Genomic DNA, 14,515 nt, shown 5'->3' on the forward strand with positions numbered 1-14,515 from the left:
TTCACAAATCCTCTTCCAAAGGAATTTAGAAAAAATAATTAGAGGATGGTGCAGAAACACAAGGATATAAATGATGTAGAAATGCCAGAGAGAGATCATGATTGATGGGTAGGAAACTGAGGAATGACCTCAAGCATGCCTGGACTACCCCTGGTCCCAGGCTGGTGGGTTCAGGATGCACAGGGTAGGGCTGTCCTCCTTCCCGCCTGGCTAGCCTGCCTGGCAAGGCTAGCTCTTCACGGAACCGGCTCAAGAATAGAGATTGCACAAGTGTTTCAGCAAAGTGCTGCCACCTGGCAAGACTAGAATGCCAATAAAACTAGAAGAGTCAGGAGGAGCAGAGAAGTCCTGTCAAAGTGAAAGTGGGGGAGTGCCTTAGTCTGAGGGTTCGGCTCTTAGTCAGTGTGTTCGGGGTGGATAGTGTCGGGGTGGGCCATGTCGCCCTTTCCTCTTGCTGCCTCCGGCCCTTGTCCCAAGAGCTACCTCTCTGGTCCTCAGATATCCCAAGAAGGCAGGACGGGGAAGGGGTCAGGTCCCCAGTGGTGGAGCTGGGAGGTGAACACTTCTTATTTGTCCATTCAGTCAGGCTGGTGAAGGACTTAGGACTGCCCTGGTCATGCTGGGCTGATGTCACGCACTCAGGGACCAGGTTTGCATCCTAGCCTGCTTCCTATTTGTTTCTGTCCTTGGACAGGTTATTCATTTACCTCATCAGTAAAATAGGGATCTCCCTCTGCACTGCTATCATAATGGAGATTATTGCCACGTGTTTCCAGGTAGGGGTTTGAGAGGGAGAATGAGCAGGAGGTGGTGAGGTGCAGGGACAAAACGTGGGCTCCAGGGACAGACAGAGAGGAGAGATCCCTGTTCCTCTTCTTGCCAGCACTTGGATAAGGTTTTTAGAAATTTACATTTTCCTGCTGCTCAAAATTGTTGTTATTTTCTTTTGCATTTTCTGGACAAACAAGTAAAAGATTCTTCCATAATCCAGCTTCTCTCCCCCATCAAGGTTGTAAAGAAAACCAGTAGTGCTTGGGAGAGTGGATGTCAGGCGTGGTGTGATTATGTGTGAGAGCTCTTGGGAAACACTCAGTGTATTGGAACTTTCTTTCAAAGAAAGCAAGTGAGAGAAACAAACAAGTTAAGGGGACTGCTATGGTCTGAATGTTTGTCCCCCCCTCACCCCAACATTCATATTATTGAAATTTTAACCTCCAATGTGATGGTATTTGGAGTTGGGGCCTTTGGGAGGTGATTAGCCCATGAGGGTGGGGGCCTTATGAGTTGGATGAGTGGCCTTATAAAAGAGATCCCAGAGAGCTCCCTCATCCCTTCCGCCATGTGAGGACACAGAAAGAAGGTGCCATCTGTGGACCAGAAAATGAGCCCTCACCAGACACGGAACCTTCGGCACCTTCTTCATGGAGTTCCAGCCTCCACAGCAGTGAGGAAGGAGTTTCTGTGTCTTGGAAGATGCCCAGCCCAAGGCATTTTGTTATAGCAGCTGGAATGGACTAACACAGTGACCATTCTCCCTTTGCTGAAGTGTCAGTATCAACCACAGCAACACAGGGTTTTGAAAGCAGTCAATAAATGAGTCACATTAAATCACAGAAAATAATTCTCATATGGAAAAGTCATCTCTTTGTCTCCTTTTGCCTGCTGGGAAAGGCTGTCTCCTCTGAGCCTCCTTCCGGTGATCATGCACGGGTGTCGGTTAGAGATTCACCCTCAGTCTGTGGCTTTATTCACATCTGCTGCATCAGAGCTCAGCATTCAGGAGCCAGAGCCCACTGGGACAAGGGACAGCCACCACCGGGGAGGCAGAGCTGGGAGACAGAGGGCACCCTTTTCTCCAGGACAGGACCACCACAGGCCTGGCTGTCTCTGCGATGGGCCCCCATCTCTGTCCTCTGAAGCCTTACCAGAAAGGTTATCGGCTGCAGGGAGATGGAGGTCCTCAAACGAAAGTTGCTCTAATATGACCAAACTCAGTATCTTTCAGAAGGTGGCCACTTACTGTTGTGGATGGGAGCCCTAAATGGTGACCTGGAATTGCAGCCTCACTGAGAGGCTTCCCCAGGGATCTGAGGCATGCAGCTCTCACTCAGCCACAGAGATGGCGTCTGAATTGCCTTCTGTCCACGGAGGGGCAACAGCAATGTCCCCACAAAGTAGTAGTGGGGAACTTGCTGTGGGCAGACTGAGACAGGGCCTGAAATATGCCAGGGAGTGGCTAAGTGGCAAATGGGAGCTAGAAATGGAGGGACCTGGGGAAGGGCAGCTCAATCGAGCACAAGTGGCACTCGCAGAGCAAGCAGGAGGACTGTGAGGCCATGCTTGTCGCATCCAGCTACCTGCACAGTGGGTGGTCCCGCCTCTCCCTAGTCCCCTGCATCAGCCCAGTCTCCGTCCTGCTAGCTCTCCACTTGCTGTGGCACTGAAAATTCCGGCCGATGGCATTTCTACCAAGTCATTACTGACCAATAGCATTTAGCTTGTTTCCCTTCTCAGAGACAAACAAGTTTAAAAAAGAGTTTTCTGCTGCTTCTCCTTCTCCTCTTTCTCTTTCTCTTTCTCCTTCTCCTCCTCCTCCTCCTCTTCCTCCTCCTCCTCCTTCTTCTTATAGAGACAGGGTCTTGCTCTGTCACTCAGGCTGGAGCTGGAGTGCTGTGGGGTGATCATAGATCACTGAAACCTTGAACTCCTGGGCTCAAGTGATTCTCCCACCTCAGCCTTGTGGTAGCTAGGACTATAGGTGTGCACCACCACACTCAGCTAAATTTTTTGTAGAAAATAAGTCTGTTATGTTGTGCAGGCTGGTCTCACACTCCTGGGCTAAAGGGATCCTTCTGCCTTGACGTCCCAAAGCACTGGGGTTACAGGTGTGAGCCACTGTGCCCAGCCAAAAAATAGTTTTCATTTACTGTACATCTATGTGGCATAACCTGAAAATTTTTCAAATCAAATCGCTCAGTCCAACTTTTATTTTGTCATATGTTTTTCCAATTCTCAGCCATTTGCATAAGGAAGGTTCATTTAATCATTTCTCATTTGACAAATACTAGTGCCTGCTATGTCATCCTAGAGTTTCACAACGTATTTTATGCTACTGAGAGTTCTGAGAAGTTCTGCTGTAAAAAAATCAATCTCTTCCACTTTAGCTCATCATCTTTTTTCCTTGATACAAATTCTGGTGGATTTATGCAAAAGAATACTTTACAACTTCAGAGTCCAATGTGGAGCCCCAAGACCCCTGTGGCAATCCAGCACTTGAACTGGGACTGGTCTAAACTGAGACATGCTGTAAGGATAATATCCATGTCAAGTTAGGAAGATAGGGCAAAAAAGAAGAACATAAAACCTCACATTAACAATTTTTATTTATTAATTTTTTAAGACAGGATCTCACTCTTGCCCAGGCTGGGATGCAGTGGTGCGATCACGACTCACCATAGCCTCGACCTCCCCGGGCTCAGGTGATCCTCCTACCTCAGCCTCCTGAGTAGCTGGGACTAGAGGCACATGCCACCACACCTGGCTAATTTTTGTATTTTTTGTAGAGACAGGGTTTCGCCAGTTCACCCAGGCTGGTCTCAAACTCCTGAGCTCAAGTGATCCTCCCACCTCAGCCTCTCAAAGTGCTAACTAAGATCACAGGCGTGAGCCACAGTGCCCGGCACATTAACAATTTTGAGGGCGGTGGTGGAGAGGGCAGCGGGGATGGGAAGATGTCCATCAAAGGGTACAGAATTGCAGTTATGTAAGATGAATAAGTATAAGAGATTTAATGTACAACATGAGGACCATAGTTAATAATATTGTATTGTGTTGTATACTGGAAATTTGCTAAGAGAGTAGATTTTAGATACACTTAACCACACACACATGCACACACACACACACACACAGAGTAGCTAACTATATGGGTAATGGGCATGTTAATTTGCTTGACTGTAGTAAGCACTTCACTACATATATGTATATCAAAATATCAGGTTATACACCTTAAATACATACTGAAAATAAAACAATTTTTATATTGATTATGGGTTGAAATGATAATATGTTGGCTATATTGGGTTAAATAAAATGTTGCTAAAGTTAACATTATTTGTTTCTTTTTTTTTTTTTTTTTTTTAAGGAGAGTAAGTCTCATTCTGTTGCCCAGACCAGCCCAGACTCCCCTCAGACCCTGCCTCACTTCCACTGCCAGGGTCTGATTTGTCCTTAGATGGCCCACACAGTCCTCCCAGGTATCTGCAGCTGCTGCTGGAACCTCCTTCACGCAGGCAGAGATGGGGTTTTTGGCCCTGACACGGTGTCCTCTTACACTCTCCCTGAGCTGGCTGCTAGAACTGGGTCATGTCTCTAAATGCCCTTCAGTCTTTCACAAAGCAGGGCGCGCGGGGTGTGTGAAAGTTGAGGCTGTGCTGCTGGGAACAACCCATCCCGTCCTTTCCCTTTGCTCCTCCCCAGCGTTGGCTGAAGCCCTCCTTTATTCACTGGCCAGGTTATCTCGTAAAGAAGGCGCTAGCTTATGAACTCAGTCAGCACATTGGTGAAACAGCCTGAGATCATTTGAAGCTGGTTTCGGGGCTTTGTTTATTCTTTCAGTTTTTCTAAAGTTACTGAAGGAGGTGCGTAATTCAGAGCAACTGAGAATTTTCTAGTAACTCTTTTTTCTCTGTGCACCCCCTCTCCACAGGAGGATTTAGATAGAAGCCATTACTTATTATTCTTAAGTGAGTTTGCCCTTTTGCTCAAGGGTAAATTATAGTCAAATCTTACCAATTTTTACTAAAATAATTTGAAATTATATAATTCACTGTATTAGAGTTCTCTAGAGGGACAGAACTAATGGAATATATACATATATATATATATATGGGAGTTTATTAAGTATTATTAAGTATTAAGTTTATTAAGTATTAACTCACATGATCACAAGGTCCCACAGTAGGTCGTCTGCAGGGTGAGTAGCAAGAAGAGCCAGTCCGAGTTCCAAAACTGAAGAACTTAGAGTCTGATGTTCAAAGGCAGGAAGCATCCAGTACCAGAAAAAGATGTAGGCTGGGAGGCTAGGCCAGTCTCTCTTGTCACATTTTTCTGCCTGCTTGTATTCTAGCCATGCTGGCAGCTGATAAGATTGTGCTCACCCAGATTAAGGGTGGGTCTGCCTTTCCCAGCCCACTGACTGAAATGTTACCCTCCTTTGGCAACACCCCCACAGACGCACCGAGGATCAATACTTTGTATCCTTCAATCCAATCAAATTGACAATCAGTATTAACCATCACATTCACATAGGGCCTGGATTGAAGTTACTGGTCCTTGTCAAACCATACATTGGGAAATACCTGTGGCACAACAAAGGGTCCCAAATTTGGAATTCCAATCCCATATTTGGAATATGTGGGTTCAACCCCTAGCTATACCAAGTTTTCCCAGGGAGGCCACTCATCTCTTAACCTTAGTTTATGCTCTATAAAGTGAGGATAATAGTAGAAATACACCCTGTGCCAAGTTGTAAGGATTCACCAAAATAACAGAAGTAAACAACCTTTGTAAATTGCAAAGCTATGCAAATAGAAATGGTCATTGTTTATCAACAGTGTGCATGAAAAGTACAAACAAGATTGGGAGAAATAAAATGTTAAGATCATATTTTAAAACTCTATAAGCATTCTATCTTCTTACGATTGATGTGCTAATTCCAACACCTTGTATTATGACCAGCTCTCTGATGACCTCTGTTTGAAATCGGACCCTTCTCACTCTGTTACCTCCTAGAGACCCTGCCAGAAATGCCCAGAATAGAAAGGGGAACAGCCAGGACAAAGGGGGGCAGCTTCTGCAAAGGAAAGGCTTATTTCTCTTGGTTTTATTCACTGCTTATAAGGAGAAGAAGTTAGGTCCTGAAATCCCAGTAATTGACTCACCATCACTTTAAAAAACTGATTTTTATATGGAAAAAAATATGTTTTCCTGACAGAGTATAAAAAGATAAAAGAGCATCTAACCCACTGCAAAGAGAGGTCTTATGAAATTCAAGGGCTGAACTCCGACTTTCCATGAAAAGAAAGGTCATCTTGGTCAAATTAAACATAGGCACTTGCAGTCCATATCGTCAGCAGAAGGACGGCCTGCTGGTCTAGCGAGCATACTTCTTCCTTATGCTGCTTGCTGTCTGTCACCTCCAGCAGATTCACTCCCTACCTTCTTCCTCCCTCTTCCTCCCTTCCCCCTTTCTTTTCTGGTAGTATTTGTGTCTACTTAGCCACACATTATCTAAATCCTACTTAAGATAAACAGGAAAACGGAAATGGGATTTAGGAGTTAGTGTGGAAAAGTCCTTGAAATTTTCAACTCAGTGTATGAAAACAAAAGAGGGTTAGGTAAGACGCCAAAAAAAAAAAAAAAAAAAAAAAAGAGTGCAGAGATTTCTAATAATTGAATTTGGGAAATATTTGCAAGCAAATCATACAAATGCATTAGTAGATGGACCCCACCAGAAGCACCTTTGTGGATGGATAAGTTGGAAGCTATTCCTATTAGATGGTGTAAAAGAAGACAATTTAAAAAGGCTTAAAGTTTTACAATTTTTACAGATTAAAATTTGAGAAGGCAAATGTTGGGGGTTATAGGTATTAAGAATGAGGAGTAGGGATATCAAATGGACTTCAATGAAATGACGGCTGGGTGCGGTGGCTCACACCTGTAATCCCAGCACTTTGGGAGGCCGAGGTAGACAGATCACGAGGTCAGGAGATCGAGACCACCCTGGCTAACAGGGTGAAATCCCATCTTGTAAAAATACAAAAAATTAGCTGGGTCTAGTGGCACACACCTGTAGTCCCAGCTACTCAGGAGGCTGAGGCAGGAGAATCACTTGAACCCAGGAGGCGGAGGTTGCAGTGAGCCGAGATCGCACCACTGCACTCCAGCCTGGGTGACAGAGCAAGACTCTGCCTTAAAAAAAAAAAAAAAAAAAGAAAGAAAGAAAGAAAAAGAAATGGCATAGTTGTTGAGAAGGAACTTCCAGTGTGTTTAATTAATCCTGGATACTCACATAGGATTAGAGATCTGTGATGCTCTGGCGTTTATGAGCCTCCACTCCTCAGTCTTCCTAACTTGTAGCATGGGTCTTTTTAATGAAAAACTGCCCCAAATCATTTTCTAACAAAGAGCAGCCTGAAAGCTGGGAGTTTGCAAGGGTGAATGCCAGCAGGAACTAAGGAGTAGACATGTTCAAGATAGCGGCTTCATCTTCCCTTCTCTGCCAGTCATGTGTACTGTAAATGACATCATACCAATATTCCAATCAATTCTCACTCAGTTGCCACCCACAATGACAAACTGTAAGACAGAAAAGCAAAGGAGTGAAAATGGCCCCTTGAAGTCCAGAAAGTGATGTCATACTTGCCTCTCTGGGCTCATCACTTATCATGACAAACATCTTCTCATTCCCTTAGTATGCTTATGCTGTTCCTGCCAAACTAAGATATCTTTTGAAGATAAAACAAAACATAAAAATAGGCCTTTCATCTTATTTCAGTGCAAATGGAATGTTACTGAAAAATATATAAAAACAAATTATACCAGAACATAAAATACATGCATGGGTCTGTGCAACAGAAGTGACCTCTATTACACACATCAACTGAGGTTATACAATGAGAAAAAACATAACTTTTTAGGTAAACTTGCCATGAAGTGGATAAAATGAGAAGCAAAATATGCCACCATCTGATAACAGAGCCCAGAGAAGGATCTGAGAAGCTTGGCCCTGACTTGATGGCTGAGACCAAAAGCTGAGATTGGGACATTCTACAGTTCATCTGGGTAAGAGTGCCCATGTGCTGGGTTTCTTCATTGTAATGATTTTCACAAAATATGTTCACCAAGATGAGCAAGATTTGTTGGATGTAAAACCTGACACATTCACTAGGGCCAAAAAGCAAACACCCCATTCAGCTAGTTTTTAAACACACCATCAAGTAAATTGGCAAAAATGCCCAGCGTCTGTAGCCCCAGTCAGCAGCCCCAGGAGGCGGAACCACATGGGTTTCTCACACTCGATTGGCCCTGGGCTGCGTGGGTTTCCACATGGTCAGGTCTCTGAGTGGGCTTACACCTGAGGATGGCCAGGTTGTGGACAGGTGACAGTTGTCACTGCCTGCCCTCACACACTGAATCTGGGTGTCCAAGGCAGGGGGCAGAGTCCTGAGAACAAGAGAAGCCCATTCTAGCAGCTGCTTCTTCCTTACAGGCAGCGGCTCTGTGGAAAACACAATGATGGTTCTACATTGCCAAGTGATTCAGAAGACTGGGACTTTGTGAAGACGTGTCGCGAACATCTTAACCAATTTTATTCTCCATATATTCCTCACTTTATGAAACAGCACTCTGTGATTTAACATTGTTTTTAAAAAGTTTAAAGAGTACTTCCAACAATTATAAAATTAGCATTCTAAGATGTAAGAAACTGGTCTGGTCTTAGTGGTGCTTAGGATAATGGTGCTGTCTTACAATGGTAAGTTGCACAGATAAGAACTGTGCTAGGATCTTTCAAGTTGACATTGGATATTGCTATGGAAATTGTCAATTTTATTAACAATGATTTGTAAAGGTATGTAAAAATTTGCCTTTTCGTAGTAAAGTTTGATGTCTATCTCTAGAGAAGATGTAATACTGGTGGGAATATTTAAATGACACTATGTATATATAGTGACACAAAATCACTATACACATTCCTACATACACACATGTATATACAGTCATGCATTGCTTAACAACTGGTTTATGTTCTGAGAAATGTATTGTTAGGTGATTTCATCGTTGTGTGAACATCACAGAGTGCAGTTATACAAAGGTAGATGGTATAGCCTAGGACACACCTCGGCTATATGGTACAGACTATTGCTGTCAAGCTACAAACCTGTACAGCATGTTGCTGTACTGAACCTTACTGTACTGAATTGTAACACAATGGTAAGTATTTGTGTATCTAAACATAGAAAAAGGACAGTAAAAACATTGCATGAAAGATAAAAAGTGGTACACTTGTAGAGGGCACTTACCATGAATGGAGCTTGCAGGACTGGAAGTTGCTCTGGGTGTCAGTGAGTGGTGAGTGAATGTGAGGGCCTAGAACATGATACCACTGCTAACATTATAAATGCTACACTTAGACCACACTAAAATTATTCTAAAGTGATTGCTCTACAACTTTATGACAGCTGCAATATTAGGCAATAGGCATTTTTCATCTTACAGGACAATAGATACTATAATCTTACAGGACAACTGTCTCATCACACTTTATCATTGACCAAATCATTGTTATGTGGCTCATGACCGTACATACCTATATATGTATTTTTTCCTTTTGCAAATGTAGGAACTCTACCCAGCTAAATACCGCCAGATATAACATGCTTGCTCCAATTTGCATGTTTTGCTGATATTTTTAATGAACGGAACAAATTCAATTCAGGCTGTGAAGGTTGCAACATTATGGTGATTACAACTGCAGAAAAATTGTTGGCAGTTAAAAAAAAAGAAAAACTTAAACTCAACCTGAAAGATAAAACAAATTTGACTTTTAAAACTTTGCTTAAATATGTTGCAAAGATGAGCATTATGGTATCTAAGATTTTTTATTTTAATGACATTATTTAATATTCAAAATGTTTCAAAAGATATATTAAAAGAATATTTTTGCCAGAAATGGAGAAAGATTCTTTGATTTCTTCCAGATTTAATACTTACTAATTAATGATTTGAAACATTCACTTAGAGCTTTTTTTGATTTGTGATTTAATGTTGGAACAAAAATATTCTGTTACTCTCTTGAGCGTTTCCATAGGGGATTAGCAAACAGGAGGCCAAAGCCAATCTCACTGCATGTTTTTGTATGGTCCATCAGCTATGAGTAGTATTTACGTTTTTAAATGGCTGAAAAGTGATAAAAAGACAAATAATATTTTGTGAAATGTGAAATTTATATGAAATTAAAATTTCTGTGTCTGTAAATAAAGTTTTATTGGAACATGGCCCCGCTTATTTGTTTACATGTGGTCTGTGGCTGCTTTTGAGATAGAAAGGCAGAGTTAAGTAGTTGTAACAGAGACCATAAGACCCACAAAACCTAAAATATGTACTACTTGACCTTTTACAGAAAATTTTGCCAATGCTTAACCTAGATCAATTTGCTGAAAAAGCATCTCGAGTTTGCAAAATCAATTATTTAAAAAACATTAGCATGCACAGTTGCTTATCTGAGTGCCCCAGACCCTTCTCACTGTGCTGCAACTAAAACAATCCATAGAAATAAACTGGTTGGTAGGGCTGTTATTAGTATTTCAAATTCTTATTAAATAAATAACACTTCTTAACTTGCTAAATAAAATTTTGATTTAAAAAGTTGTAACATTTCTTTTTTCTTTTTTTTTTTTTGAGATGGAGTCTTGCTCTGTCACCCAGGCCGGAGTGCAATGGCACAATCTCAGCTCACTGCAACCTCCGCCTCCTAGGTTCAAGCAATTCTCCTGCCTCAGCCTCCCAAGTATCTGGGATTACAGGCACGCGTCATCATGCCCAGCTAATTTTCATATTTTTAGTAGAGACAGGGTTTCATATTGGCCATGCTGGTCTCGAACCCCTGACCTCAGGTGATCCACCCACCTCGGCCTTCTAAAGTGCTGGGATTACAAACGTTAGCCACTGCTCCCAGCGTCATTTCTTCTTTTTTTTTTGAGACGGAGTCTTGCTGTGTCACCCAGGCTGGAGTGCAGTGGCGTGATCTCGGTTCACTGCAAGCTCCACCTCCCAGGTTCATGCCATTCTTCTGCCTCAGCCTCCTGAGAAGCTGGGACTACAGGCAACTGCCACCACGCCTGGCTAATTTTTTGTATTTTTAGTAGAGACAGGGTTTCACCACGTTAGCCAGGATGGTCTTGAACTCCTGACCTTGTGATCCACCCGCCTCGGCCTCCCAAAGTGCTAGGATTACAGGTGTGAGCCACCACACCTGGCCCAGTCTTATTTCTTAATTGAATTTTTAACTACTGTTGTAGATTTGAAGTAGCATAAATTTGTGCCAATGAAATATCAACATGTGGTTTTATATTAGGGGCTTTGGCTCAAGATTTCATTAAAAAATGGAGCCCACTCCTGTAAAAATGTGAAATTCATCAGAACATACAAAGTAAAAGTTAAAGAAAGTAGGGTCCCTGGGCACTTAAGTCCTATTTTTTTTTTTTTTTTTTTCGAGTCATGCTGTGTCACTCAGGCTGGAGTGTAGTAGTGCAATAACAGCTCACTGCAGCCTCAGTCTCCCAGGCTCAAGAAATCCTCCCACCTCAGCCTCCTGAGTAGCTGGGACCACAGGTGCATGCCACTATGCCCTGCTAATTTATCTGTTTGTTTGTTTGTTTTCTTTCTTTGTTTGTTTTTTTAATAGAGATGGAATCTGGCTATGTTGCCCAGGCTGGTCTCAAACTACTGTGCTCAAGCAATCTTCCCACCTTGGCCTCCCAAACCGCTGGGATTAAAGGTGTGAGCCACTGAGCCCAGACTTAAGTCTGTTCTTCAAGGTCCATTTCAAATGCCACCTTTTTTTTCAGGTGGGCACTGACCATGTCAGTTCCACGTGTTCTCTTCTCTGGGTGTGCTGGTCTTGCTATTCTGTCCTAGGCACTTCTTAAAAACCTGTTTCTCTGTTTGAGTCTTATCTCTCTGTTGAGGTTTTCAGTTCCTGAGGACAGCTGAAATGTCTACTCCCAATGCTAAGCTCTTATTTCTCTATTTTTTTTTTTTTTTTTTTTTTTTGAAACAAAGTCTCGCTCTGTCGCCCAAGCTGGAGTGCAGTGGTGTAATCTCGGCTCACTGCAACCTCCACATCCCAAATTCAAGCCATTCTTCTGCCTCAGCCTTCTGAGTAGCTGGAACTACAGGTGTGCACCGCCACACCTGGCTAATTTTTTGTATTTTTAGTAGACGCGGGGTTTCACCATGTTGGCCAGGCCGGTCTCCAGCTCGTGACCTCGTGATCCACCCGCCTCGGCCTCCCAAAGTGCTGGGATTATAGGCGTGAGCCACCACGTCCAGCCTACTAAGCTGTTATTTCTTAACTGAGCTATGCCCTTTGAAAGATCTACAATTGATTTTTATATTTACACCTTCCCCAACTTACGGGTTAAGCCAGGGAGAGACCCTAAGCAAATGTCAGTCTTAGGATATTACAAATGACTAGAAATTTACAGTTAAGAAGCACCTTTGCATGTACGATCTCAGCTGATTTTGGAAGAGCAGGTCATAATTCTGTAAGTGAGGTCAGTGGCTTGGCCAAGACTTGGGTACCTGGTGAATGCTCACTGCAGTCAGGGCCTGAATGTGCGGCTCTGGGTTTAGTGTTCACCACTGGCCTTTCAGCTCCATCATTGACGCCTCAGGCAAGATAAGACCACTGGGGCTGAGGGTAGGAAAATGGGCCATGAGAGATGTCCCAACCTGACTGACGCATGTCTGTGGTCTGCAGAGACACACAGGCTGGGCGGCTGCGAAAGTGTCCAGGTGCTAAAGGGACCAAGCCTTTACTGAGTGCTTCTCATGCATGTTCTCATTCATTCCTGAGACAACTCCATGAAATAGGTTCTAAATCCCCATCTCACAGATGTGGAAACAGAAGTTTGTGAGTTCAGTAATCTACCCAAGGTGACACCACCGGGGCGCTGTGGAGTCCCGATTTGAGCCTATTGTCTGTTTGTGGGGTCTGTGTCCCTCCAGCTGCCTCCCACCAGTCTCCCTCTCATCCTGCCACATGTGCCTCTTATACACAGGGCTGACGGCCGCTTATCTGAAACCAAGCAAAGAGCCAGTGCCCTCCCAGAGGATCTGACATGGGTGACATTCCCCAGGACAAGGAAGTCCAGGCAGGTAAAGAGGAGATGGGGCAGCTTCCAGTCAAGACAGCAACATGAGGTGGGGACAGGGGCTGTGCCCCCTGGGCCCCAGTGCCGAGGAGACCCTAGGAAACCCAAGGAGCTATGTCCACATGGGGCTGCTTGTCTCCTGCTTTGGGGATGCTCAGTGCCACTGTCTTCTGCTCTGGGACTGTGGAAGATGGTTCAAAACCTGCCATGTTTACTTGGAAGGCTGAAGCTGGAGGATCGCTTGAGACCAGGAGTTCGAGTCCAGCCTGAGCAACATAGTGAGACCCCATCTCTAAGAAAATAAACAAACAAATGAATAAATAGCCTGCCATGATTTTCCCATTCCTGGTTGCAAACTCTTGGTAGGCAACTGCTGCTCCTCTTTCTTTCCAAGCTCATCCTAACTTTTCCTCTGCTCATTCTAAAACAAGAGAGGAGAACACTTTTCTGCTTCAATGGAAGTGAGTAAGTTTTGAAGAAATATGCTAGATCACACATATCCAACCCCATGGACCCTTCCCTTTGGCTAAAGGCAGAGTGAGTGGTTCCCTGGGAGAGCTGGGTGGGTCTATGTGAGATGGACAGGCCTCTCCACTCAGGGGATTGCTCAATGGGATTGACCACAGCACCGTACACACTGCCTGGCTCCCTTTGCTCACCAAATATTTATTATGCACCACCTATACACCAAGGCCTATAACAGGCCTTGTGGATACAAAGACAAATTACAAAATGCCTCTGCATGAGTCATGGCTCCAGCAGGTTGCCAACGGAGGCATCAGCTCCATTGTGTCGCACAGAGCAGAACGCGTTTTCATCGTCTGTGTTTCTTCGAGCCACACCACAAGGAGGCTAAACATAGGGTCACCTTGATCAAAATGATAAGAATGTTTTTCTCATCCTCATCCCCTGGAAGGATCTCATGTGGATTGTGAAGGAATGTCATCCTTTTCTTGCGACCCAGAGCCAGCCTCCTATTCCACCAGCTCCAGCACAGACTAGTTCTAACTCATGCCCACACAGGAGAGGAGGTGTAGACCAGGAGGAGAACTCGCTTACCTGGCCGATGCCTCCACTGCTCGCCAGCCATAGGGCCGGAACCTGCCAGAGGGGCCTGTGAGCATCATTCACTTCCTTCTGCCTAGATGAGCTGTTTGACCCTAGAAGGCACTGAGCTCTCTCAGAGCCACCTGGCCATCCATGTGGGTTGCTGACATGAGGCAATACAGTCAGCAAAGGGGACTTAAGACAGAAGCAGTGTAGGGTGAGTTTTCCAATGCGTGATCTGAGAGTCTTGTCTGTGATGCTGCGTTTGGGAAGCACTGCATTCTATAAGCTCCTCTGAAAATCACAGTGCATGCCAGTGTAACAAAGACTTGAAGAGCCCTGTGATAAAATCAAAACAAAATAAAACACACTCGGACACAAAATCCTGTTTGTCTAAATTAGCATTTTCCTCAAGTTTTTTTTTTATTGGTTCGAGGGTTTCTTTTTTCTCACTGAAAACTTCTTCATCTTACAGAACTAAGGCCTGTGGGAAAAACATAGTGCAGACAACCCTGCCCTAGGGCATCAAG

General features: G+C 43.9%; 1 pseudogene; it reads right to left on the minus strand.

Moving 5' to 3' along the window:
• The window catches only part of LOC100437315 (iron-sulfur cluster assembly 1 homolog, mitochondrial-like), a 43,656-nt pseudogene that overhangs the window by 21,993 nt on the left and 7,148 nt on the right, over positions 1-14,515 (minus strand).

This window comes from Pongo abelii, chromosome 1 (genome assembly GCF_028885655.2).
Source record: "Pongo abelii isolate AG06213 chromosome 1, NHGRI_mPonAbe1-v2.0_pri, whole genome shotgun sequence".
Lineage (NCBI taxonomy): Eukaryota > Metazoa > Chordata > Mammalia > Primates > Hominidae > Pongo > Pongo abelii.